The 25889-nt window shown below is 36.6% G+C and overlaps 1 long non-coding RNA gene across 1 annotated transcript in view; it reads left to right on the plus strand.

The window, feature by feature from the left end:
- Nucleotides 1–4479: 4479 nt before the first annotated feature.
- Nucleotides 4480–25889, plus strand: part of LOC135839963 (uncharacterized) — a 40227-nt gene continuing 18817 nt past the window's right edge. The window contains exon 1 of the long non-coding RNA XR_010557675.1: nt 4480–5464. This is a non-coding gene — a long non-coding RNA (uncharacterized LOC135839963). The remainder of the gene's footprint in view (nt 5465–25889) is intronic.

Raw genomic sequence — 25889 nt, forward strand, 5'->3', positions numbered from 1 at the left:
ATGATGTTAGATATTGCAAATCATCCAAAATGCATTTTTTTTTTTTTTTTTTTAGCAAAAATCCTGATCATTTACAGTGATTTTGAAATAAATTGGGTAAAAAACTGGAAAAGACGTGTCTAAAAACTGAAAAGTTTCAAACTTGTATCATTAAATAAAAATGCAGTGTTTTCCAATTTGCCTCCAAAAAAAAAAAAAATTGAGTTTGAATATTTGAATGGTTACAGATTTTAGTTGCAAAACCATATGAGTGTGTGACTGTGTGTGTATGTATTTTTAAGATGTGTAATTACAGATTAACTTCAAACCTAACCTCACGAAGCCATGAAGGCATTGAGTAAACTGTAAAGTAAAATGTTCAAATGGACTCGATTCGACTTATATGTTGGTAACTTGGTATCATCTAGTAAAAGAAACACTAGTATTCCTGGCATTATTTTGTACTCTTTTTTAACCCTTTCGATAAATTCAAGCGCCCTCTTCGAAATAATCATCGAAGCTGGGGTTTATAATTGTGAAAGAACGAAAGGGTTAAACAGAGAACAACATAGATTTATGAGTTCGACTATTCGAAGAACAAATAAAGGGTTTACAGCTCAATTTCGTTCGTTCTCCGTTTAACCCTTTCGGTAAAATATGCTTCGACTGGAAAGTGCTGCTGTCGTGCTTCCTTCGAAGCTTCTCTCTACCCTGTAATTATTGTTCTTTATTTAACCCTTTCGTTGAAATATGCTTGGTCCGGAAGGTGCTGCTATGTACGTTCGAAAGTGGAAGTAGCATTTGTTTTAATTTTGTACCTACGAGAGAGAATTCGATTTTTAAATTTCAACCCAGGAAAGAAATCCACCTACTTATATCGTGGTATTTTTGTTCTGAAACGTGGAATAGACAATGGTTATTTTTACAAGAGACTGAATCTATTGACGTACCTGATTTTAATTCGGTTTACCGAAGTATTTCAAAAACCTTGATGTTATTTTTCTTAAAATAAGGAATCTTTAGTCCGTACATATTTTGAATTTTAAATCTGACTGCCAAGGGAAAAAAATACTTGCAACACATATTTTGCCATGTTTGGTCTCATGGTCTGGTTAATGGTTTCTGTTTTAATTAATCGTAGCTTTGTATTATTTTTTGTTTCAGTTTAGAATGCTCCCAGTCCAATAAATTACCATCGCAACGATTCGGTAAGTGTGACGAAATTTTGAAAAATATTTTATTGCGTAGCATCTGTTACATTTGTTTTTACATTCTTGTCTGGTACTGAAGAGAAAGACAACGTAGATAGAGGTACTCACATCTGAATTTTGCACTTTGCAAAAGGTGAGAAAAGTTTTCAAGTTTTTTTCCCACTTTCTACTTTTAGAAATTTTTGAGACATTATGTACTTACATCGTCGTCTATTTTGATTACGAATTAAATTTTTTCAAAAAACTGAATGACCCTTCATGAAAAGTGCTCACTGAATTTGAAAATAAATGTACCTACAATCAAAGGCAGACGAGGAGAAAGTTTCTATTTTATGAGCATATTGAATCAGGAAAGGAAACACCTGACAACGATGCCGAGATAAGCCTTGCATTATTGTTCGATATTTTTCATGCCAAATAATATTAGGTACCTACAGAGTGATAAAAATATTGACTGATGGTCAATTCGTTGTAATTTTGTACTTCTAAGTTCCAACTAAAACGTAGCCTAAGATAAAATGTCATTCAAGGCACATTTAAACTCTCAAGTAACACTTACCCAGTTCCCCACGTTATATCAGGTGGAAAGGCAATCCGCACAATATTGAATCGCTTCATACTTGAAATCTCTGAAACAAAGAAAAAAACATAAAACTTTACAACTGGTGTCCTTTAGTTTGGAAACTCAATTCTTTTGCAATTTCGGAGAACTTGAAAATTTATTTATTATTATTTTTACATTTTTTTTTTATACTGGGTTTGATTTATTGTGCAGCTGAGCTACTCATCTCAGTTTTTATACGAATACGATCGAGTACGTAAAAATTTACGTAGTCTCAACTTGAATAGGTATTGTTTGAATCTCAGTTATTGGTCCTTAACATGAGTTGATAAACTGAAACTGACAATGAGACTCAAAAAGTATTTCCTTTCGTGTTAGACATATGAAGTGAAGACTCTTGTGAAAATTCGATTTTCTATTTTCATTTTTTTTCAGGCGTGGAAATTACTTTAGTACTTTACCAAGACGAAAATTATTTTGATAGGTACAAGAAGGCCTAATTTTCTGTTCATGAATAACCTTCTTGGTATAAATTACATCTTGAATATTTCCACTACCTACCATTATTTCATCAGTGTTCAAATTTTCATAATCTTTCTGTTTTATGAGTTGGATAATTGACCAATGAAAAACTTGTGTGCGAAAAGTTTGTTTCCAATAAACATTTTCTAAGGATAAACAGCGCTTTTGCGATTTGAAATTTTTTCCCCTCAATTTTTCTGTTCAATTTTTTAATGTTCTTTGCAGGAACTTTTTTTGTGAGTGGAGGGGAAGGGTGTTTGAGTGGAAAGCTTAATTTTTGAAAATTTGGTTGAAAAAAAGCAGTGAAAAAAATTATGAAAAAATATAAAAATGAGGGTCGGTCGATTGAACGCTTTTTAATAAAATTTGGCTGAAAAAATTGTGAAAAGTAGTGATTTTTCAAAAAAAATGGGGGTCAAGTGGAGAGCTTTTTGAAAATGTGGTTGAAAAAAGGTACTGAAAAAAAATAGTGAAAAAGTAGTGATTTTTTTTGAAAAAAATGGGGGTCGAGTAGACAGCTTTTTGAATGTTTAGTTGGAAAAAACGTGATGAAAAAATTGTGAAAAAGTAGTGATTTTTTCCAAAAAAATGGGGGGGGGGGGTGGTCGAGTGGAGAGCTTTTCATAAGAATTTGGCTGAAAAAAGGTTGTCAAATTGTGAAAAGTGGTCATTTCTTAAAAGAAATGGGGGACGAGTGGAGAGTTTTTTCTGAAAATTTGGTTGAAAAAAGGTAGTGAACCAAAATTGTGAAAAAATTGTGATTTTTTTGTAAAAAATGAGGGCTGAGTGAGCTTTTTACAAGAATTGGGCTGAAAAAAGGTAGTCAAATAAATTGTGAAAAGTAGTCACTTTTTCAACAAAAAAAAAATGGGGTGCGAGTGGAGAGTTTTTCGAAAATTTAGTTGAAATAAGGTGGTGAAAAAATTGTGAAAAAGTAGTAATTTTTTCGAAACAAATTCCATGTACGTTATTTTTTTTTGGGGGGGGGGAGGGGTAAACGTGAGACATGTTATCCAACAGGTAGTGAAAGTAGTGAAAAAGTAGGTAGTAATTTTAAAAATTGGTAGTGAATTTAGCCCAAAAAAAATCGTGAAAAAATAAAAAAAATTATACCTAATTAAAATTGAAAAATACTTTGTACACAAAGTTTTCTTCTAATTTCAAGCTTTTTTAAAAATTTTCCTGATTTTTTTTTATGGGGGAGCTTTTTGAAAATCTGATGGAAAAAACTAGTTAAAAAAGTAGTGACTTTTTCAACAAAAAAAAAATCGTTAGATGTCATGTTTTTAAAAGTTGAATGAGAAGGCTGTAAAGCTTTTGAAAATTTGTGTTTTTAGAAGTAAAAAAAAAAAAAACGACGGCTCTAAAAATGATGAGTGAGCCTTAAAAATATTCGAAAAAGTAATTTCTACTTGAATACCTGCGAGAAGTTGAATTTAAAATAATCAAGTTTAGCCAGTTTAGGTCAAAAATGAAAAAAAATCAAAATTTCAGAAAATTGACCTAAAAAACTGAAATTTGGTATGCACTGTATTTTTGACCCCCAAAATGGATCAGGAAGTTCTGAAACCTCTAGAAAATTGTTGATATTTGAAAGTTAAAATTCACTCGGTACTGTGCCCTAATTTCAACATTCTGAGTAGACTAGAGGTGGTTTCAAGGCGTTCTGAGTCTCCGGTAACATTATGGAAATTTCAGTTTTCTAAAACAACGAGCACCAGTTGCGAGCACACGTACTTATGTATTTATGTAGATGTGTACTAAAGTTTATTTAAATACCTTTTGTGGTACGCTTTGATAATTTGGAATTTTGAAATTTGGGCATAAGGTATACACGGTGAACCGACCAAGCTTTCATTCACATTCAGCTGTATTTGGCAAAATTTTATGGAAATCTCTACTCTTAAAAATATGCTGGAGGCTCCAGAACTGCTCAGAACGGTCCGAAACTGTTTTCAATCGATTTGGGGAGTCCAAAATATGGCACGCACCAAATTTCAAGTTCCTAAGTTACCTTGATAAAATTTAGATTTTTTTTCATTTTTTTAGCTCAAATTTGATTTTTAGAAATCCATCGAAAATCGAAATTGCACTTCAGCATCTTAAATTTTGTCTGATGATGTACATATTTTTACATGCTCATTCAATATAGCTGTGTCGGGTTCAAAAATGTGTGTACCAATTAGGATACCTCCCTTGTTAGTATTTCGCTAGAGGATTGCATTATTGTTCAGCAGTTTCATTGGGTAAATTTTGATAGGTATTTTCATGATGAGGAGGTAAATTATTTATTTCAAAATTGATACAAACAAATTATTTAGGTACTCAAAAGTCAAATCGCATTCCAAATCATTGCATCAAAATTTCGATACGAAAAAGCAAGTTGATTTCTGGTTCAACTCTGACAATATGCCATACGTATGGAAAAAATTCCAAGTTAGAACTGGTGATTGGTGCCTTGATGGCGAGGAGTGAAGATAGCAGGATAATAATTGCGTAGTTTCGGAAACGAAAATGTTATATTCTTATCTTTTCTGTGTTAAAATTACCAAGAAATACTAGACAGACCTGAAGAATCTTTTGTGTTTCATTCGGTACTCGTACGTTCGATTTGGTTGCAAAAATATTCCTTCCCGAATATTCTTGTCAAGTTTACGTGTTATCGACGTGACGACTATGCTATAGTGAATCCTTATCTCTTTTTTCCCTCAATCCAATGCGTAGGCTGGTATTCTTTCTGTCGAATTATTTGAGCGAAGAGTGAGAATTAAAATTAGAATTAGTTCTAGTTGTGAGTTTGTCGACTGTCGAGTAGGTATCTGTCTTCCTTCGGTGTGATGTGTGATGATCGAAAATTTTTATTAGAGATATTTCGTTTCGTGATCGGTCATTCGTAGATAGTAACTATTTTAAAGCGTTCTCGGCTTTTGTCGTCTTATTCGTAGTTGTCGTAACGTGAATTTTTTCGAATCATGACTCGTGATTTGACGTCTTAAATGATCGTAAACCGTGTTGCAATTGCAAATCGGTTCATTTTAACGTCTTGTGTCGTGTCGAAATTTGTGACCGTTTTTCGCGATCTTCGGTGTTCTTCGATCGTCGATTCGTCGACCTTGAGCTTTGAGCAGTTGAAAGGACGCGACGCTTGGCGCCCGAATCTTCGAAGGACTTACTATAGCAATCCATTAGGGTGAGTTTTTTTTTGTTATGTTTTGTTTTTTGAACCCTTAGATTCCAAAATAGGAAAGTTTTGAATAAAATGTGATATTGAGATGGATTTAAGTACAGCTTTTACCTTTGCGAGTTAGTCCCTTCGTGGCTAACTCCGAAAATACGCTACCAAATTTTTATTCCTGTAAGGGTCACTTTTTCATGTGTCCTTATTGACTGTTTTATTTGAAATTTTGAGAAAACTTGTGAAGAGCTTTTGAGAAAATTGTTTTCGCGATTGCTCAATTTTTCTCAAATTAGGTACCTAAGTAGGTACCGTACGTTGAATTATTACTCGCTGATGAAAACGAAAAACTCGTGCCTTGGTCAATTAAGGTACCAATTTTTATTTTTCAACGTTGAAATTTATCGATTGCATGTAAGCATATACCGAGTGACCGAAGATTCTTCTTTTAATTTTACTTTTAAGCATTCTTCGTGTAGGTACACCGAATTAGGGTACTACAAAATCGGGTATATCAGACGGCCATTTTGTTCCTGGTTTGACGAACTTACAATAAAGCATTGTGCATATCTTCAAAACTGCGCACTTTTCCAACTTTTTCGTTATAATATCTTTGAAACAGAATTGAACAAGCTTATTTCCAATGATACGAGTATGCTACATGTCTCAATTTTGAAATCAGTTTCAGAGAATGTAACCTGCACTAAAAAAATCTGTCTCCAACATCACGAATAATTTTTCGAATTTCATCATATACGAATGGTATTATTAATATTGGCTCGTCAGATAGAAAATTAGTCAAAAAATGTTGAAAGTTTTTCCCAACTGACAACAAGAATTCAAGTTTGGGCTTCAATAGCTTGTTGTTCAACATTTCTTGAACGTCAGGTCAAAGTTCTACGATTTCGGGATTGTATTTTGTTCAAATATTAGAGATGTTGGATTTTTGTTTTCATGTAATATTTTTCGATTTAATGAATTTTTGAAAATTTCATTTCAGTTTTAAAGCATTTCATCTCGATTATTTCAATATGATGTTTAACTCAATTAAAATAGATTTTTTGTTTGAAAATTTGATTTCTTTTTTAGAAAATTTTCCAATTTTTAGTCAAACTATTGTGAGCGAGAAAATAACGTAAAAAAGCAAGGGCGAAAAGGTAAAAATTCGTACATAAATTTTTTTCTTCGGTAATGTGTTTAGATGGACCCTCTGAACTACCAAAAAAAAACTGACCCTCTTACCCCTGGAGCTAATTTTTTCAGTGGGCTAAAACCTGTCCCAATTCATGTTTTTGGCGTTTTACTCCGAAAGTAATAGGTTTACGAGAAAAACTACCATAACTAAAACAGTCCCCCTTCAAATTCTCGATAATTTGATACTTCGTTGGATACTCTTGCCTCAAAGGGGATGGGATGTCTAGAAAAAGGGGTGAAAAGAGTAGGTGTTTCAAAAGATCAGTCTAATAAATTGGTCAAAGTTATACTACTCTTACTATCATTCGTTTTCGTTCAATTTTTTTCACATATTCTACTCACCCAACTACTAATCAAACCACCATTGATTATTCTTCAACCCTTCCCGGGGGTTGATGGGAGGGAAGGGAGTGCTTGATTTTTCAAATAACACACAACTGAATCATATATTCGAAAAACGTGTCTGGACGTGCGATATATCGAATAGTAGATATGTTTTCGATATCGCTGAATTCGAATATGAACATTATTTTTCAGTCCAACCGTTTAGAGCCCCTCTGTGCCCCAAAAAAATGGTCAAAATTTTGAAAAATCGTGTAAAGTCGAGTGATATATCGAATGGTATGTTTTCGAGGTTGCTGAGTACGAATATGAACTTATTTTTTGGGTCCAACCGCTCAATGTCCCTCTGTGCCCCAAAAAGGGACCCAAAATTTCGAAAAATCACGAAAAAGTCGATTGATGTATCGACTGGTATGTATTTGAGGTCGGGAGTACGAATATAAACTTACTTTTTGGGTCTGGCCCCTCAATATCCCTCTGTGCCCCAAAAAGGGGCCCAAAATTTAGAAAAATCACGAAAAAGTCGAGTGATACGCGTATATCGAATGGTATGTTTTCGAGGTCACTGAGTACGAATATGAACTTACTTTTTGGGTTTGGCCCTTCAATGTCCCTCTGTGTCCCAAAAAGAAGCCCAAAATTTCTAAAAAACACGAGAAAGTCTAGTGATATATCGAATGGTATATGTTCGATGTCGTTGAGTACGAATATGAACTTATTTTTTGGGTCTGGCCCCTCAATGTCCCTCTGTGCCCCAAAAAGGGGCCCAAAATTTCGAAAAATCACGAAAAAGTCGAGTGATACATCGAATGGTATGTTTTCGAGGTCGCTGAGTACGAATATGAACTTATATTTTGGGTCCAATCCCTCAATGTCCCTCTGTGCCCTAAAGAGGGGCTCAAAATTTCGAAAAATCACGAAAAAGTCGAGTGATATATCGACTAATATGGTTTTGAAGTCACTGATTTCGAATATGAACTTATATTTTGGATCCAATCCCTCAATGTCCCTCTGTGCCCCAAAGAGGGGCCCAAAATTTCGAAAAATCACGAAAAAGTCGAGTGACATATCGAATGGTATGTTTTTGAGGTCGTTGAGTACGAATATGAACATTATTTTTGAGCCCAACCGTTTAAAGCCCCTCTGTGCCCCAAAAAAATGGTCAAAATTTTGAAAAATCGTGTAAAGTCGGGTGATATTGAATGGTATGTTTTCGATGTCGCTGAGTACGAATATGAACTTACATTTTCGGTCTGGCCCCTCAATGTCGCTCTGTGCCCCAAAGAGGGGCCTAAAATTTCAAAAAATCATGAAAAAGTCGAGTGATATATCGACTTGTATGGTTTTGAAGTCAATGATTTCGAATATAAACTTATATTTTGTATCTAATCCCTCAATGTCCCTCTGTGCCCCGAAGAGGGGCCCAAAATTTCGAAAATTCACGAAAAAGTCGAGTTACATATCGAATGGTATATGTTTTTGAGGTCGCTGAGTACGAATGTGAACGTATTTTTTTGGCCCTATCCCGCGAAGCTTATAACTGCTCCAAAAAAGGGTCAAAATTTAGAAAAAATCTGAAAAGTCAAGTTATATACTCCGTGTTAGGTAAATGGGATGTTTTCTTGATTTCATTTTGAAATATTTGACTAATTTAAGAGTACATATTATAAAAGCAAAAAAACATTATAAATATCTAGGTAATTATTTTTTTGGAAATTTTAATTAATTTGAAGTTTTTTCGTTCTTTATCAACACTTGAGTTTTTTTTTTCAAGTGATTTCTCGATCAGTAGGTAACTGATGAGTATCTTTTACCTGGTCTTGAGACTTTTATTTCATTTTTTTTTTTTTTTCGGAAAGGAGACGATTTTTCCTTAAAAAAATAATTCCAGTGGCACAGTACTTTGTCAAAATTTTAAAATATAAATCATTTTGATGGTTGTATCAATGTATCAATGTACAATTGTACATCTTATTTCGATGAAATTCAACAAAATGGTAAAAATCCTAATTCCATTTTATTTTCTATTGAAAAAAATCAAAAACTGGATGTGTGTGTTTTTTTTCTTCGAAATGAACGTTCAAACTTTTTGAATAGCGATCCCGATAATATGTACCTTGATAATACCTCTACCTCTCCCCTCCTCCCTCCAAAAGTACCTAACTCCAATCAGCGTTTTTGAGATGATATTTTCAGAATTGTTTCTAAAATAATGGCATAAATCTTTAGAAAAAATGTCGTTACCTTTTTTCGTGAAAAGAACCATTGTGTAAATATTATGACGATCTATACCTCTCAGTAGTATGGCAAAAGCTATTAACTATAAGATCATAGACTTACCCCGGCAAGGATCACAATATCACAAGTGTGAGAGATTCAATGATACGCGAAGACACGTGTGTAACAAGATGTATTACAATAAAACACAAGAAATAATATATAAAACAATACCAAAATGTCTTTACATAAGACTTACGTTAACACGTACACAATTTCACTTAATCACTAAATTAATATAAAACTTCTAAAACTATATTATACGTTATCATGCCAATTATGGCTATTATACATTCACCACGATTATATACCCGAACACGACCGTACGCTTCGCACTCAAAATACATAACGTCGGCCGCAGCGCCGCTCCTTGGGCTTGTAGCCCCTAATCGCGACGCTCGTCAGTGTTACCAATTACTATTAAGCCCTACAATTCCCTTACAGGTCCGGCATATCTCCCCTCTATCATATGCCCCTTCGTGGCTTTACTCAACGAGTAGAACCAGTCGGGGAAAGCACGGATAAAGATAGAGAAGATATTTCGGAACTGTAAGGCTGGTCCCTGTGGGAACAGTGTCTGCCCCCCGTGGTGTTCCACTGTGGGAATAATCGAGGCAGAGTAAGACATTTTAGCCCCTCGTACCCAGTCAGCAACACTCCCACAATGCTTCACTTCGCTACATCATACCGTCCACTGCCGAATCCGAAGATACGTACAATCAACAAGTACAACATAAACGAAGCTCAGACATCGGGTATGTATTGCGTAACTACGTACGAAAAAATCCAAAAGTAATCTAAATAAAGACTTTTCCCTAATCTAACAATTTTTTCAAACTCCCGATCAAAAACATTTACGAGGCATAACACTGAACAAGACGCGAGCGAGCTGCGAACCGAACGCCTGGTTACTGTGAACCAATGAGTACGCGTGCTTGTGGCTACATGTAGTAGCATGTCTCGTACCTAATCGGGTGAAAAATATACAAAGTAAAGAAAAAATGCAAACTTTTACAAATATAAAAATAAAAACAAAAGTTGGACAATCTTTCGATATCACATCGAAAACTAAAAATAAACACAAAATTCAAACTTATAAAATAATTAGTCCAACGAGAAAATAAAAATGAAAAATAAACAAAAATTACAGCCTGTGGCCGAAAACAACATACTAATCTCTATGAACAACAAATGAGCACAAAACATCAACCAGAAAAATACAACGTAATGAAATATTCATCGAACCACATTATAACGTCGAATGTTAAAGTTGATAATCGAGAAATTACGACGACGATGGAAAATGATCATATCGGCGGAATTTTGCCTCGCCTCGGTACCGATGCGCCAGTCATAAGACACTCTGGCCGAATAGCCGCTGATTTATTGCTGATACTCGTTCGCTTTCACTGTTGAACACAAAGAAGATTAATAAGTTGATCAAATTATACCCTGTGGGTAAGATTATTCGAATTTTTCGAAAATGTCAAAATTGAAATTCGCTGTGGAATTTGGTTATAAATAGTCAGACTCGTAATTGAAATATTTACGTTATTCCACTCGATTTGAAAAATTTTAAAATTAAACAAGATCGAAACTACGAAAAAATGAAATAGACTTCGAGTGGTTTATTTTGGATAATTTTATACTGGTGATTATAGCCCTAGGTTCAAACCTTTTTTGAATTTTTCAGTACCTACTTTTTTTCGGATAGGTACCTACAATTTTGACTTCGAAACTGTGTTTCAGAATTGCCAAAATGATTTTTCTTTTTTGTGAGTCGTTTGCTTGTACCAATTTTTCAAAATTTTCACCAGTTTCAAAAAATAGAATTGCTTCTAAAAACTTACGATTGTAATCGAGTTAGTTTTTCGTATTTTCGGCGACGTCGTCTGTAATGGTAACTTTTGAGCTATCATTACTACTGCTATCGTCGATGGTCGCTGCGCCTTGTTGGCGCGGAGGAAGTGGTGTGCTATTCGCAAAATTTGCTGCATTTAGCAAACGTGAGTTATCAATCGCCTGAGGTGTGCCTGGCGTTAACGGTGGGCATGAAGTAGATCCAATTTGCGACGTATTTTCTGACGTTTGAAATTCCATTTGTTCTTGCTGTTGCAAGTTTTGATTCGAAGTATTCGAAATTGATCCGTCAGTATTATTCAATGTTTGATTACCGAAACTCTCAATTGTTTCCGGTGGCTTGATGATTGGAGGTTGCAGCTGTTGCTGATTTGCCGGTACGCTCATCTGTGATGAATTTCCTACGTTCGCGTATTGTGCATTTGTTTGCTCCAATTCATCGTATGCTTTATTGAATAAATTGTTAGAGACATTCATTAAAACTGCGCCTCCTGGTACCGGTACTGATCGCTGGACCGTTTGATTTTTAGCTGGGCTAATGTTCTCGTCGGTTTCCATGTCAATTTGTTCTTGTTGAACTTTCGAGCCTGGTGGCGAAACGTCTTCGAAAGTGTTTTGATACGTAGTGTATCCTTCATCTCCGGTTCCAGGTCCGCTTTCGTATGACTCTGAGTGATGCGAAGCTGTGTCGCTGTATCGATCGTAATAGTCATTACCTTCGTCCTCTTCTTCCTCTTCTTGCTGGCGTTCTTTCACGTCCTTTGGCACCATGATGAGTTCATTGCGTAGTGCAATTACGTAGTCTTCGAAGATGTTAATGTTGAAATATGGACCATGTCCATCCATGTTAGGTCGGACTGAGCCGAAATAATTCTCTGGAGCGAGAACTTCAATAATACCAGTGAAGGTACGAGACCAGGTGTCTGTGAAGACTCTGGTGTAATTTCTGACAAGTTGTGGGTTTTGTTCTGGGAACACTACCAGCGGCATGATGTATAATTCTCTTACGTTGTATTTACGTAAAAGTCGTAGCAATGTCGTAAAGTGAGCTCGGAATACTTCCGCTGTCATGCCGTTTATCATATTCCATGTACCGATTGATACCATGATACGAGGCGGTAGCATTTTGAGCGATGTCAAATACGTGATTAAATCGACTATGTCGAGATTGCGTCTGTACATATTCGGGTTTAAAGCATTTAACGCTTCTTCTCGTAATCGTAGGATATATTGGGCCATTCCAAAAATGTACCCATCACCCATCATTAAAATATCTTGAGCGGCTATCGCCGTATTCGTGCCGCCTTGACGATTAAATACACCGAGTAGGGTATATCTAACCGGATAGAACGTTAGCGGGAAAAATGGCTTAAAAATTGTCGACTTGATGCCGTATCGTTTAAAAAATCTGTTGTGGCCGCGAGCGCTTTGCTCCATTGGTCCTCTACGTTCTTGTCAATTACGCTCCTGTGGCGTAGTTGTTCGAAAGATACTACGATTTTGAGGTGGGTCGGCTGCTGGCGGCGCGTTTTCCGGTGGATTTAGCAATGCACCTTGGTCATCGTATTGTGGCTGTTGCTCCAATACAGGTACACCTAGCGGTACAGGTTGAGGTCTCATCGCTGCTAAATCGTCGTTCGGTTGTTGCCGAGTACGAAATAGTGATGCTCGACTCATTCGCGGTCCCGTTGATTGATTTGGCGGTGGCGGCGGTGGCATTTGTTGCCTAGAATTATATGTTGGAGTCGGGGGTGGTCCACGAATTGCTGGATTTGGTGTGAAATTTGGCGCTGGGCGCCCGGTCGAACCTGAAAGTTGGTTTTGCATCGAATTTAGCGGTGGTCGGTACTCATGATTTGGCCTTGCTATATCCTCGAACGTGTTTTGCGGTTTGGCAGCTGCTGCTGCATAGGATGGCGTAGATGCTGCTGACGTCGACGCACCGGCGTTTACGTTCGAAATGCTGGCTGTGCCAGATGCTGGAATTGAGCTTCCAGTTGGTGGAATTACGTTCTGAGCAGCAATATTCGCTGATTTATTCGATCCTGTAGATCGTGATCGAGAACGGTCGGTCTTGTCCTTTGTTAGGGCAAATTGGTACATTTTCTCGCTTTTTGCGAGTGCAGTTTTCAATCTTTCGATTTCTTGATTCGAACGCGTAAGTTGGCTCTCGAGAGTAACGTTGGTTTGTTTTTCAACGTTATGAAGGTCTTCCCAGTATTGGGCTTCGCATTGCACGGTGGAATCGGCGAGCGTACGTAGATTGATCGCCTGGAGCGAAGGTTGCAGCACTTTGATTTGGCTGTTGTATAAGCGCGCAGAGCAGCGATTGTGTGGGCAAATTACCATCATCGATCCATTTGCCCGAGCTTCAACGAACATATCGTCGACACAATCGCTATGGAAGCAGTGACTGCAGTCACTTACGGACAGCACGGCGGCTGAAACCTGGAGGTTTCCGGACGGCGACGGGTGGTAAATTACTTTTTTGCATTTTTCGCACGTTAGAGCCGGATACGCTGACATCTGAAATAGCCAAAAACAAAAGAAAAATTCGCGATAAGAACGACACTTCAACACGATACGATCGGTTTTTGAAAAATTTCATGCAATTTTAAAAGCAAAGTAATTGTAATAAGACTAAAGCTTACCTTTTTTGTCGTTATCTGTACCTTGAGTACTCGAAGTTGGATCGTCTGGTCCAGGTTTGGCCTCTTTCACGATTTTTCGCGCTACTCGGATCCAGTCACCGGGCTTGGTTGCGAGCCCGAATTTCTTTGTGTGATAAGCACAAAAATCGCGATTTTGAACGGCTAAAACGTCGGAATCCGGTACGTTAGGATTTTCCGATACTTTCCACTGAGGGTCTATATCCGCGAGTCGCTTTTCAATAGGTGGAAATTCGTAAACTTTCTCACCTTCCGACATTCGCACTCGCGATTGATATGTGAGCTTTCGAGCTCAAAAGTAAGAAATTAATCGCACTTCACCAAAAAGGAATCGGTTCGTGACTCGAATCGCACGATACACTACCGACGACCACGTGATCGCGAAAAAATGAAAAATTCTACGGAAAATTACCCGAAATGTTTGAATTTTCACATTCACGATTGTTATATGCAATAAACAGCACAAATTAAACGCTTTGAAAATAAATTTCGCATAAAAATACCCGAAAAAAGGCACAGGCGTAAAAATTCGATGCGAGGCACACGAGAGAACAAATACTAATGGCTCGATTTGTACGGCGTGTCGCTCGATGCAGCCGGTTGTGTTGGCTTATCTTTGTACCCCACCACCCGTTCTCTCTACGTTCGTAGCGTTCAGTTGGCGAAAATGGCGCCGGTCAGGCGGCTGGTTGCAAGCCGTTCGTGTAAGCGATGTCGTTGTAGTTGTAACTACGTTTGATTTCTTGGAATATTTGCTTTCCAATCGAAAACTTGTCAAACTGTGCTTGTTGAACACATTTTTGCGTAAATTTATGTAGAATGAAGCAATTTTTTCAAATTCTGCTTCGATAGATGTCTTCGTAATTAATCTGTGATTATTTTAGTATAAGAATATTTTTCTAATGTTGTCTCGTTTTAATTATTTTTTGTTGTTTTAGGTGAAAAAATCTAATCAAAAATCGGCTGATATAATCAGCTCGAGTGCAGATGTGTTTTGTTGGCTATGTTGCCAAATGTGGTGTTCGTCGTGATTGACGAATTCTCAGAAAAATCCTGTCTATTTTTGCTAGTTTGTTCAAATGTGAAAATTTTGACTTTGAAATCGAATACGACTGCTTGTAGCAAATTTAGTACATGAATTTGGGTTTCAAAATGTGTTTCAAAATTTTTCATTTCGAATTTAGGTATCGCTGTGCAATCAATTTGATTCAGTAGGTAGTACTTACCTCTAGGTACCTAATACTTACGTATCTGGAACTTGTAGTTTGGAGGCGAATTTCAAATTCGGTTTTATTCTAGTCAAATCACGTTACCTGTAGTTACCATAGTTTTAAGTCTATTCTATCAAATAAATAGTCGAGTCAATTTTAAGTCGAAAAATTTTATTGAGAAATAAATTTACAGCTTAAAGTCTAGTCAATATAAACTTATATCTACGTAAGCTAAGCCTGCGGCTGAATTTATCGAAATAGTTGCGACTGTGTCGCTTTTAAGAAATTTGTCGAATTTTTTACGATTCGTAAAATTTAATATCTGCCAAGTACCTTATAGATGAGTCGGACAGTGGCTTCTGAAATCGCGTACGAGTCTGTGACTTCATTGATCGTGATTTTGATTTTCAGCTGATCCTGTGTCCATTCTTTTCGGATAATTCGTATTTCAGTCGCATTGTTCGAATTTAGATCCACTTGATCTTCGATTTTTAACCCTTCGAGAATTCGGGTTAATTTCCATACCACTACGGCTTGAGATTTACTGCCTAGCGCTGATCGAATCGTGATAGGTATTTTTGCATCCTGGACTCCATTTCTCGGATGGATGCGGATTACCAATAGTCCCATTTGGTTCATCTTCTTGATGATCGATAGCAATTTTTTCACAAATTAAACAGTACAGCTTAATAGCTGAGTCTTGTAAATAGTTCGAATCACTCGCGATCGCACTTGGTCACTTGAAATTTACGTCTTCGTTATTTCGCGAGAAAACAGTCGAAATCGAAATGCTCTTCGTTTGTCTACATTTAATAGATAAGATTTTTCCCTTTTTCCCTTCGAGGGAATTTACAGGGAAAAATTAACTTTGCGAATTATTCTCCATTTTGAAAAATTCCAACTGTGTTGGTTAAGTTTTGGGTTCAGGAATAAATGAAAATTGTCTAGAAAATTTTTTATGCAAATTTTATTAGGTAGGTATGATACCTATTTAATCGAAAATTTACCGATTTTTTCGTAATAAATTACGTTGAGTCATCTTTTTGTAATTGTTCGAGCTTTTTCTTAGCTTTTTCCATTAGAATTCGTTTTTCTCGTCTATCTGCCATATCTTGGCGTAATTTTTCGTAATTTTCCTTCTTTTTTAAGTTTTCAAGTTGTTCCTGAATTTTAAAGTATCTTTTCATAGATGCGTCTCCTACTATTTTTTGTACGCACATGTTTAGACGTGGTTTCATCTTTTTCGACAATTTTGTATAATTTTCGATAAACTTTTGCTTGATTTTGTTTTTTTCAGCTTCATTTGCTTTATCGTAGACCTCTGTTGGGTCAAATTCGAGATCTCTTTTTATCATATCTTCTATCTCCTTCTGTGAAGGTCGTTTTAATATTGTAATTTTCTTTAGGTCAGCATCTTTTTTACTGCGTTTCTTATTGTTATTATTTGATGAATCTGAGTCAGAACTGCTGTCCGAAGATGCGTCATAAACTTTCTCTTGTTCGATGACTGATTGAATTTCGTCGTCATCGTCTGTGAGCGACATTATTATCGATTGACCATCGTCGCTACTCCAGTCAATTTCAGATTCTTCAGATGAGATTTCAGTCTCATTTTTTAGTAATTCGCTTGGATCTGGCGCGAAATAGTTGATGTATTCTCCATCTGTGTAGTCAACTGCGTTGATTGCGTCTACGTCGATCACGTCATGTGAAGCTTTTTTGAGCTTTTTAGGCTTTGTAGGGCCCATTCTCTGCCTATAGGCAGCCATACGTTCTGATCGTCGTAAGTTAAGTCCACTTGTGGAGGGTAGGGGGATCTGTGCCCCTGTATTTTGTGTAGTTGTAGGTAATTTTACTTCCTTTGTAGTTGAGCTTTTTGCTTCTTTATTTTTTGATTCATCACTTGCCTTAGTTGGCTTGTTTGTAAAATTGGCTGCGAGTTTTACTCGCTTTTTGGGTTTAGTTTCTGTTTTCTTTTTCTCTAAGTCTGATTTCTCTTGTTTACGCTTTTTGTACAGCTTTTTACGTTTTCTACGAGCTTTTTGTGCCCCAGTTGATTCGTCTGTTGTATCTTTGTTTTGAGTACTCTCTTTTTCCTCATTTTGTGTTTGCTTAGGTTGAAGCTGTGCTTCGAGTTTCTTTTTGTTTCGTAATTGTAATCGTTGCTCTCTGGCAACATCTATGAGCTTTTTGATGACCATTTTCGATCCTTCGTGTAGTGTTTTCTTATCAGCATCTGTGGCCAATGGTATACCTTGAATCCTTTCCAGCATGTCTTCTTCCGAATCTGTGGTCGATTTTTTATCGTCATCTTTATGTTTATTCAGGAAATCTTTAATCTTCGTAATCATGTCCCTTTGGTCTATGTATGAGTGCAATTTATCATCGCTTTGCATTCTATCGATCTCCTTTTGAGTGAGGAATAATGTAAGTTGCCTTATGTTGGCTACTCTATTAATGTTTGAGTCGTCTGTGGGCTCCATTAGGTAGGAATTTATTCCTGTTCGTTTTATAATTAAGTAAGGACCCACTTTTTTAGGGTAGAATTTTTCTCCAGTACTTTTATCTTTACTGGATTGTTTGTGGTTCATAAGTAGAACCATGTCTCCTTTTTGCAGGATTGTAGGATCAGGATGCTCCTTGTTGTATTTGTATTCCTCTTCAATACGTTGTAGTCTACGCCTTTCACGTATGTAGTTCTCAATAATTTGAGAAGGTGTCATTGAGTCAACTTTGGACTTCATGTGTTCGACAGTATATACTGCTTTCTTAGCTAATTGATCTGCGATCACATTAGTATACTCTATTTTGCGAGCATATACATGTATAAATTGTACACTTGTGAATTTTTTCACTAAATTCAAAATTTTTTCGAATAGAGTTTTGTGGTGTACTGGCTTTTTGCGAGAGTTGAGCCAATTATTTTGTTGCCATCTTTTGACGGTATAGTTTAATGCCTTTATCGCATAATTTGAATCCGAAAAGCATTTCACTTTTTTGAAATGATTTCTCAGCATTGTTTCTAGTGCCACTATTATTGCCTTTAATTCAGCATAATTGTTTGATAGGCTAAATTCGCCATCTAGTTCTAATTTCTGTGAAATATTTTTAGTGCAATCTGGTGAAAAACAAATACCTATGCCTGCTACGGCATCTTCGTCTCCATTTTTGGAGCAAGCTCCATCAGCTGTTACTCTGGCGTAACCATCTGGATCCGAGAATACGTCTTCTTCAGGGATCAGTGTAGTTTTGTTATTTTGTTCGATTGTCACCGATGGTAATTTGATCTTTGCCAATTTTTGTAGTAATTTTATCAATTTATGTTTGAAGTTGTATTTGGCTCCTTTATGTGGCATTTTATCTGTAATGCAGTCTCTTATGCCCCAGGCCTCATTGGGTTTAAATCCAAATTGACCTGGGGTGTTATTTATTTCGTCTTCGATCTCTTGAACGTATTTGTGCCAATATGCGTGCGTTGTAAAGGGATCGTGAATTTTGTTGATTTTTGTACGGAGTTTGTCTCCAATAATGCGCATCGTGCGTTCTACAGACGACGATTGCAGATTATAGGCATTCGTATGTGCCACTTTTATGTTTTGATCTTCGAGCAGGTTGTACCAGTCGTCATTAATAAATTGTTTCCCATTGTCTGAGATTACTTTCTTGGGCTTGATGCCCATTTTGTCCATCTCTTGTAAGATCATTTTCATTGCTCGACATACATTTTCTTTTTTTATTTCTGGCATCGGTTTCAGCCAATTTCTTCCTGTAAAAATGTCTTTCGCAACTAGTAGGTACCTAGGTGCCCCCTGTATAGCTGGAACTGGTCCATAAATGTCTACGGAGAGTACCTCTCCAATTGAGTAGGCTTCTATTTTGCCATATTCAAGCACTTTAGGCTGCGCGTAATTTTTGTTAAGTTTGCATACTATACATGCATTAGTAATTTCTCGAATGTAATCGAGTGAATTTGGATGGTAATAAATTCGACGAAATGCTGCGTCCAATTTGTTGGCACTTGTATGTCCATAAGCTGTGTGCAAAAAGTCGACTGTGTCGTAAAACAGCTCTGTAGGCAAATATGGTACGTATGTATCGTCATCTAGCCGCTTCATAAGAATTTCTTTTTTCTTTACAGTGTCTTGGATTTCTTCATCTGTGTCGGATTCTGTACGTTCTCCGATATTCGTATTGCAAGAATGTACGATTTTGTATCGTTTTAATAGTCGTTTCTTTTTTTCTAATTCTTTCTTATTTCTAATCGGTAGGTGTTCTTTCATTATTTTCATCATAGCGATGCAATTTTCGTCAGTTTGTTGAAATTTAGATATGTTTGACATTTTGTCAAAGAGTCTAGGGACATTTTCGTCTAAGAATTTCAAGTCAAAACTTGACATCATCGTTTCGAAATTTTTTATTTCCAATTCTGGTGCTTTCATCATGTACAGCATTTTATTCGATTTTGTCATCGTAAATTGTAAATCAAAACAGTTCAGCATGGTAATCCAATACGCTGCTTTGCGATGTGTTTGCATCATATCTCTGTACTTATTTATTGTGGCTAACAAGCTTTTCTTTACATGGAGTACGCGTCCAAATACCCACATTTGTAAGCGCTTAAGTACCTGGACTAATGCCATCATATCCTTGTCAAAAGGTGTAAAATTCTTTTGATGTGATTCGAATGCAATCGATACGAATAAGCATATATGCTTTTGTTCATCTTTTTCGTCTTTATTTGTAATATAAAATAGAACTGCGTTCATTGCATCTTCGCTTACGTATGTGTCAAGATATAATTCGACGTCAGGCGGCGGTGGCCTTAATTTGAAATCCTTGCAGAATTCTTTCTTTAATTTTTCAAAAGCTTCCTCCTGGGCTGGGCCCCAAAGTATTTTGCCATCTTTAGCACTTTTACCTAAGGTCAAATTATAAATTGGTCGCAATAATTGCATGTAGTTGGGAATAGAATTCCTATATAGGCCTGTAAGCCCAATTAATTGTAGTAATTGTTTTACTGTCGTGATATTAAATTTTCCTTTTTTGTTCGTATGTTTGTCTACGAATTCCATGAATTTGGTGACTTTTTCCTTTTGTTTAGAAATTTCGTCTTTGGATATTACAAATCCCAAGTGCTCCGCATATTCGCGGAAGAATTGTGTTTTTGTAGGATTTAGTTTCAATCCATTTTCTCATATACGTTTAAATACATACAGTAGTCTTTTTAGCGTTTCTTGGAAAGTTATTCCCGATACCTTGACATCGTCAACAAATTTTGTGATTCCTTTTTCATCCGGAATAACTTTGTTCATCATATGGACGAATTCGCCACTCGATATTTTTAAACCGTAAGGGAGTCTACAAAATTCATATACTTGTCCGCATACTTGAAATGCCGTAAATTTTCTTGAAGCTTCGTGTAAGACTAGTTGCCAAAATCCTGACGTAAAATCCAGGGTACAGAAAAATTTGTCACTGGAGTTCTCATAAATTATCCATTCTATCGGACTTGGTTCCGTGAGTACTTTCTGTAAAACTGCGTTTAATTCGTCAGCATCTAAGCATAAACGTATATCTCCTGATTTTTTAATCACTGGAGCTGTGGTGTTTATATAGTTAGACCTTGAAGGTCTTATTATGCCTAATTTTAGCATTTTAGAAATCGTTTTACGTAACGCTTCGATAATTTTTTGCGAAGGTCTAAATTTTTCACCTCTCCATTTACCTAATTCCGGTTCTTTGTCATGTAAAAATTTGAATCGGACTTGTTCGCCCTTGTATTTACCAGCATTGAAGCTGAAAATGTCACAATACTCTTCAAGTTCTTTCCAAGCATTGTTTGCTTCTTCAAGTGTTATCCATCCTTTTATTACTAGATTATTTAAATCTATTTTCATATTTTTCTTGTATAGCTCTCTAGCTTTTTCTTGTTCGTGAGCCCAATCTTCGTCTAGGTATTCTGTGTGAGTTTTTATCATATGTACTGTACTGTGTACATTTTTTGGAAATACCATTAGCGCTTTTAGTGGTAGTGCGCCATAGCCGAATCTAGGCTCTATTTCGAAACGTTCATCCTCTGTGAGAAATGGAATATTGAAAGGTCGACCATTTTTCGGTCTACAAATGGCATGTTCTTGATTTTCTTTGCAATCAATCATTATACCTAAGTATCGTAGTGATAATCTGCCGATAATCACACTGTAACCGATTGTGTCTAGTACGTAAAAAGGCATTGTGAGCATGTGGTTGCCTATACGTAGGCATAGTTCAACAATGTGTGTCATAGGTTGTATTATTTTGTTATCTGCTAGCTTTAAATTTACTGGGTGTTCCAGTTTTATGTACTTAATCCATTGAGGATGGTCTCTTGTTAAGTAGTCTACTACAGATTTGGTCATTACATTGGGCAATGCCCCCGTGTCCAGCTGAGCTGGTAGTGGTACATTGTCAACAAAAATTGGAATAGAACAATGATAATCTTCCATATCTATTGTTGGTCTTTGAACATTTGTTTCGTGTCGAGCTTCATTCTCATTAGTTTTCATAAAGCTTAATATCGCACCTCGGGAGTAATAAGGTGACATCTCAAAAAAAATTGATTTTGATGTTTTTGCATTTTTGGGGCTTGTATGACCCCCCTCAACCAAAAATAACACTTTGAGTTGGGTACAGTATCTGAATCATGTAAAAAACCCAAATGGCCTAACTCAAAATCTCAACAACATTGCAAGTTGTTTGGAGTTATAAGGTGACATCTCAAAAAACTCCACCTTTTTTGAGCAAATTTTGTACATACAAAGTGTTAACAAACAGTTTTGATTGTTTTGAATGTTTGTCAGTTAGAAATAGTCACAAGGAGTGCATTTTTTATTGGTTTGTACCAAATGGAAAAAATTTTTTAAATTGATCACTTTTCAGAAAAATGAATTTGCACATATCATGAAATTTTAGTTTTTTGAGAAAAACTCAAAAACTAAGCACCCTAGAAAAAAACTAACGACATTATGTCGATTGGAAATTTAATTCTCTACAACTTTGTTATCATGAAATTTTTTTTGGACGCTTCCTTTCGCCTCCACATCAACTTTAATGAAAGGTGCTAACTCAAAATGTTTTCCAAACATTGAAATATTTCCTCTTTAAAATTTTATTTTTCAAAGTGTTCTTATGCTAAATGAAGGTAGGATACCAGATCTTTAAAATGAGGTGCTATTCATTCCTCACAATTAATTATAAGTTGATAAAAATAATGAATCAAGTTTAAAAAAATAAGAAAATCACTCTCCTGTAAAATTTCACTTTTTTGAGATGTCACCTTATTACTCCCGAGGTGCGATATGTCTAGAGCTTTTTGCTCTAATGTTAATTCAATTTTCTTGATTTGGTTTGGATGTTCTTCATCCTCGTCTGGCTCATATCTACATATTTTAATCCATGGGTCATCTTTTAGATTATCTACGAATGATAGTTGTACGTCATTTAGGTCCATTATGTCAGGCATCATTAGAATTGCCTCATTTAAACGCTTGTTAGGTTCCATTTGTAACGCTTTATCTTCGTAAATTTCTCGATTTCCAAGGTTGTCAATTCTTATCTTTTTTAGTCCGAGTATAGACTCGTATTCGTAATATTCGTAATATTTTATTTTGTCAGGTGGTATAGTACCATTTATGTTTAATGATTTTACTTCGAAAGTTTTTATTTCGTTTTCTATGTCAGTTTTGTCATCGTTTATGACTTTTTCGTCATCGTCTAATATGTGTTTCTTTGATCTCGGCTTTAGTGCCGTTTCTGCGTTGTATGGTTTCGATAGTTCTGCACTTTTTGCAGGTGGATCGTAAGTGATTCTTACAAATTCAGCTTTTCCATTAGCTTGTGATCGAAATTCTCTACGCATGTATTCGCCAGTAGCTGGATCTATGTCCACTTTTTGAGCTAAAACAGCTACTAGGGTTTTCATCATGTTACGATTAAGTTGGATCTTATCCTGAGTTTTTTGTAGACAGCACTCGCCGAATTTGTTTTCTCGTGCGTACTCGATTGGTTTTTTCAAAATATTATCAGTCTTAGGTATTTCTTCACCCAATTCGTCTAAATCTAGCAGTATTCTGCATAGTAAGTCCATTACAATGGGATACATCGCCATTTCGGGATAATACCTGTCATATTCTTTACAATAGTGAAATGTAGCCTCGATGGGTATAATTTCCTTATTGGGTGATTCTTCGGGTTGAATGAACCATCCTTTTTTGTCATTTTCGACAGTTTCTGTTCGTAAAAATTCGTAAGCTATTTGCTTGTGGAAGGTGACCCTAGGGTGGTCATCTGCAATTTCTTGGAACATTTTACGATACTCTTTGTATCGATGTAAGCTTATACCTTGATCACCTTTTTTCGGTGGTTTCGCGATTGGCATTAATAACACTATTTTTTCTGCTTCTTTTTCTAACAGCATGTTTACGATTGCACGTAATTGTATTCTTACCATTTCGTATGGTGTGTTGAAGTGGTTAAATTCAATTTGTCCTGCGGACAGTATAAATTTGGAATTTTTTGGAAATTTAGTTTTGTTAACTATGTTTGCTAATGTTCGTATGTCTATTTGGTCCCTAATATATTCGGGTAATTGATTGGCTCTGCGTACCGTTCCTCGTCTAATGAAATGTACGATCCCATCACCGATCCATATATAGTCTTCCGTAAATGCATTTTTTTGCATAATTGGGGGAGGTAGTGGTTTGCTAGACGAAGCCTCCGAGTCGCCTAGCTCTACTTGTTTCCCGTAAGCTTACTCGCTTTTTCTTTCTCCAAACGTTTCTTCTTCTCTTCCTCTGTTTCTGCTCTAGTCTGAGGAGGTGGTAAGATTGTAACTTGGGTTTGCTGCTGTGCAGCTTGGTTTAGCGCATTTACCGGTGCAGTAAGTGTAGCTTGCGGAGCAGCTTGTTGCTCTGTTTGAGTTGCAAGTTGCGTCGCAACTGTGGCTTGTTCAGCTGTAGGCTGAAGTGCAGGCATTTGCATCGGCATCGGATAATACGTAGGTTGCTGAAAAACCATAGGAGGAGGTTGATAGTACATAGGTTGTTGAAATACAACTGGTTGTGGGGGTGGCTGCGTCACCTGTTGGTCAAAATAGTCTGCTGGTAGTTCTGTTAACGTACCAGGTTGTGTTTCGCCAAAATTATCCCAATATGGGTCGTTAACCTGATCGCTAAATTGGTCATAATAATTGTCACAAAATAACGAATTGTCTGATCCATACCATTGTTCCACTCCTTCCATATTCACGTATTTTACTGGTATCTTTAAGGGCTGTGCCTGATTATTTGGTGGTTTGTACACTACTATTTGTCTTTCATTATTTGGTTTTTGATTATTTTGTTGGGCTTGTTGTCTCCCCTGACCTTGTTGCGGGTATGTAATTTGTGGACGTTGTTGTCTTCCGTAATTTTGGTTGTATCTGCGTTGACCGGCGTTTTGTTGGTTATATGGGTTTGGTACATTGTTTTGTCCCATGAGATTTTGATTTATTTGTCTGCCAGCCATTGCTTGCGCTTGTAATTGTTGCTGTACATAATTATTGTAGGCCATTTGGTTACCCATTTGTGTTTGTTGTAATAGCGATTGCTTAGCTTGGTCTAGTTGTGGAGGTGGTGCATATTTTAGCTCCCTATGACGAGGATCGTGTCCTTGTTTTAGTATACCGCGAAGAATTCCGATAAATTTATCAATCGTTAAATCTGCGACTTCTAATTTAGGTCTGTGGATTTTTGGTGTTTTATCTCTCATCATTTCAATGATAAAAGCTTCGTCCCTGATGGTTGAGTGTTTAAAATTCTCAAGCCATTGGATAAGGAATCCCATCATTTGAGGTTGAGTTTTACAATATTGAGCATTGTCGCAGAATGCCTCCGCATCGCTTTGAGCTTTTCTACTCCAAAAGTAGTCAAGGAAATTTTCTTTAATTTCCTCATACGTGTTTGTTTGCGTATTTATGCTAATAAAAGACCAACGATCTTTTGTATCAATGTTTGCTTGAAAGGCTGCTGCCTTATGGTAGTCATTAATATTGTACGATATTACGTAATCTTCAAATGCTTTAATGTATTCATGGGGAAAGAAACGTCTGTGTTCGTTGAAGTATACCCCCGCATTTTTCATGGCAGCGTAGTCCATTTTAGTAGGTCGTGTATCAGCACCCGTTATTGCACGCGGCTGTGGCGCGGCTTGTAATTTTAACACTTCTTGTGTTAATTTTTGTTGTGTAATTTCGTTCTCTTTCGTAACGCGCATATGTTCAGACATGCTATGTTCAATTCTATCGAATTGTTTTTCATTTTCGAGAAATTTTGCCTTTGAGCTTTCTTCTAAAGCTGCATGTCTTCCTGCTTGGTCACGAGCCCAATTATTGAGATCGTCGACTGTTTGTCGTACGTGTTGTACGTTAGCAGCAGCTTCATCTGCTCTGTTTTTTGCTTCAATCGCCTGTGACGCTGATGCTGAGGCGCTTTGCGCCGCAGTCTCGGCTACGTTTTTCGATTCGGTAGCCAGGCGTGTAGCCGATTCGATGCTTGTAGCAAGATTTCTTTGATTCTCATATAAACGTTTAAACTGCGCCCCTTCGTGCGTCCATGTGCTCTTTAACGAATTAATTAAATGTGCGATATTATCATCGCCTGATTCGTTGGGCGGGAGGGTGGGCAGTTGCAAGTTATGATGCTCGTAATTAAAATTATCTTCCATGACGGAACTTGATAAATTAATCGATTTGTCAAAAGATTTTTCTATCTCTTTTAATGTCTGCTTTTCAGCTGTTGGTTGTATACTGTGCGTTTTACTACGTCTGTGTGTACCTCCTTGTAATGTAATTTCGTTATAGTCCACACGCGG

The sequence above is a fragment of the Planococcus citri genome, chromosome 3 (assembly GCF_950023065.1).
Source record: "Planococcus citri chromosome 3, ihPlaCitr1.1, whole genome shotgun sequence".
NCBI classification, from domain to species: Eukaryota; Metazoa; Arthropoda; class Insecta; order Hemiptera; family Pseudococcidae; genus Planococcus; species Planococcus citri.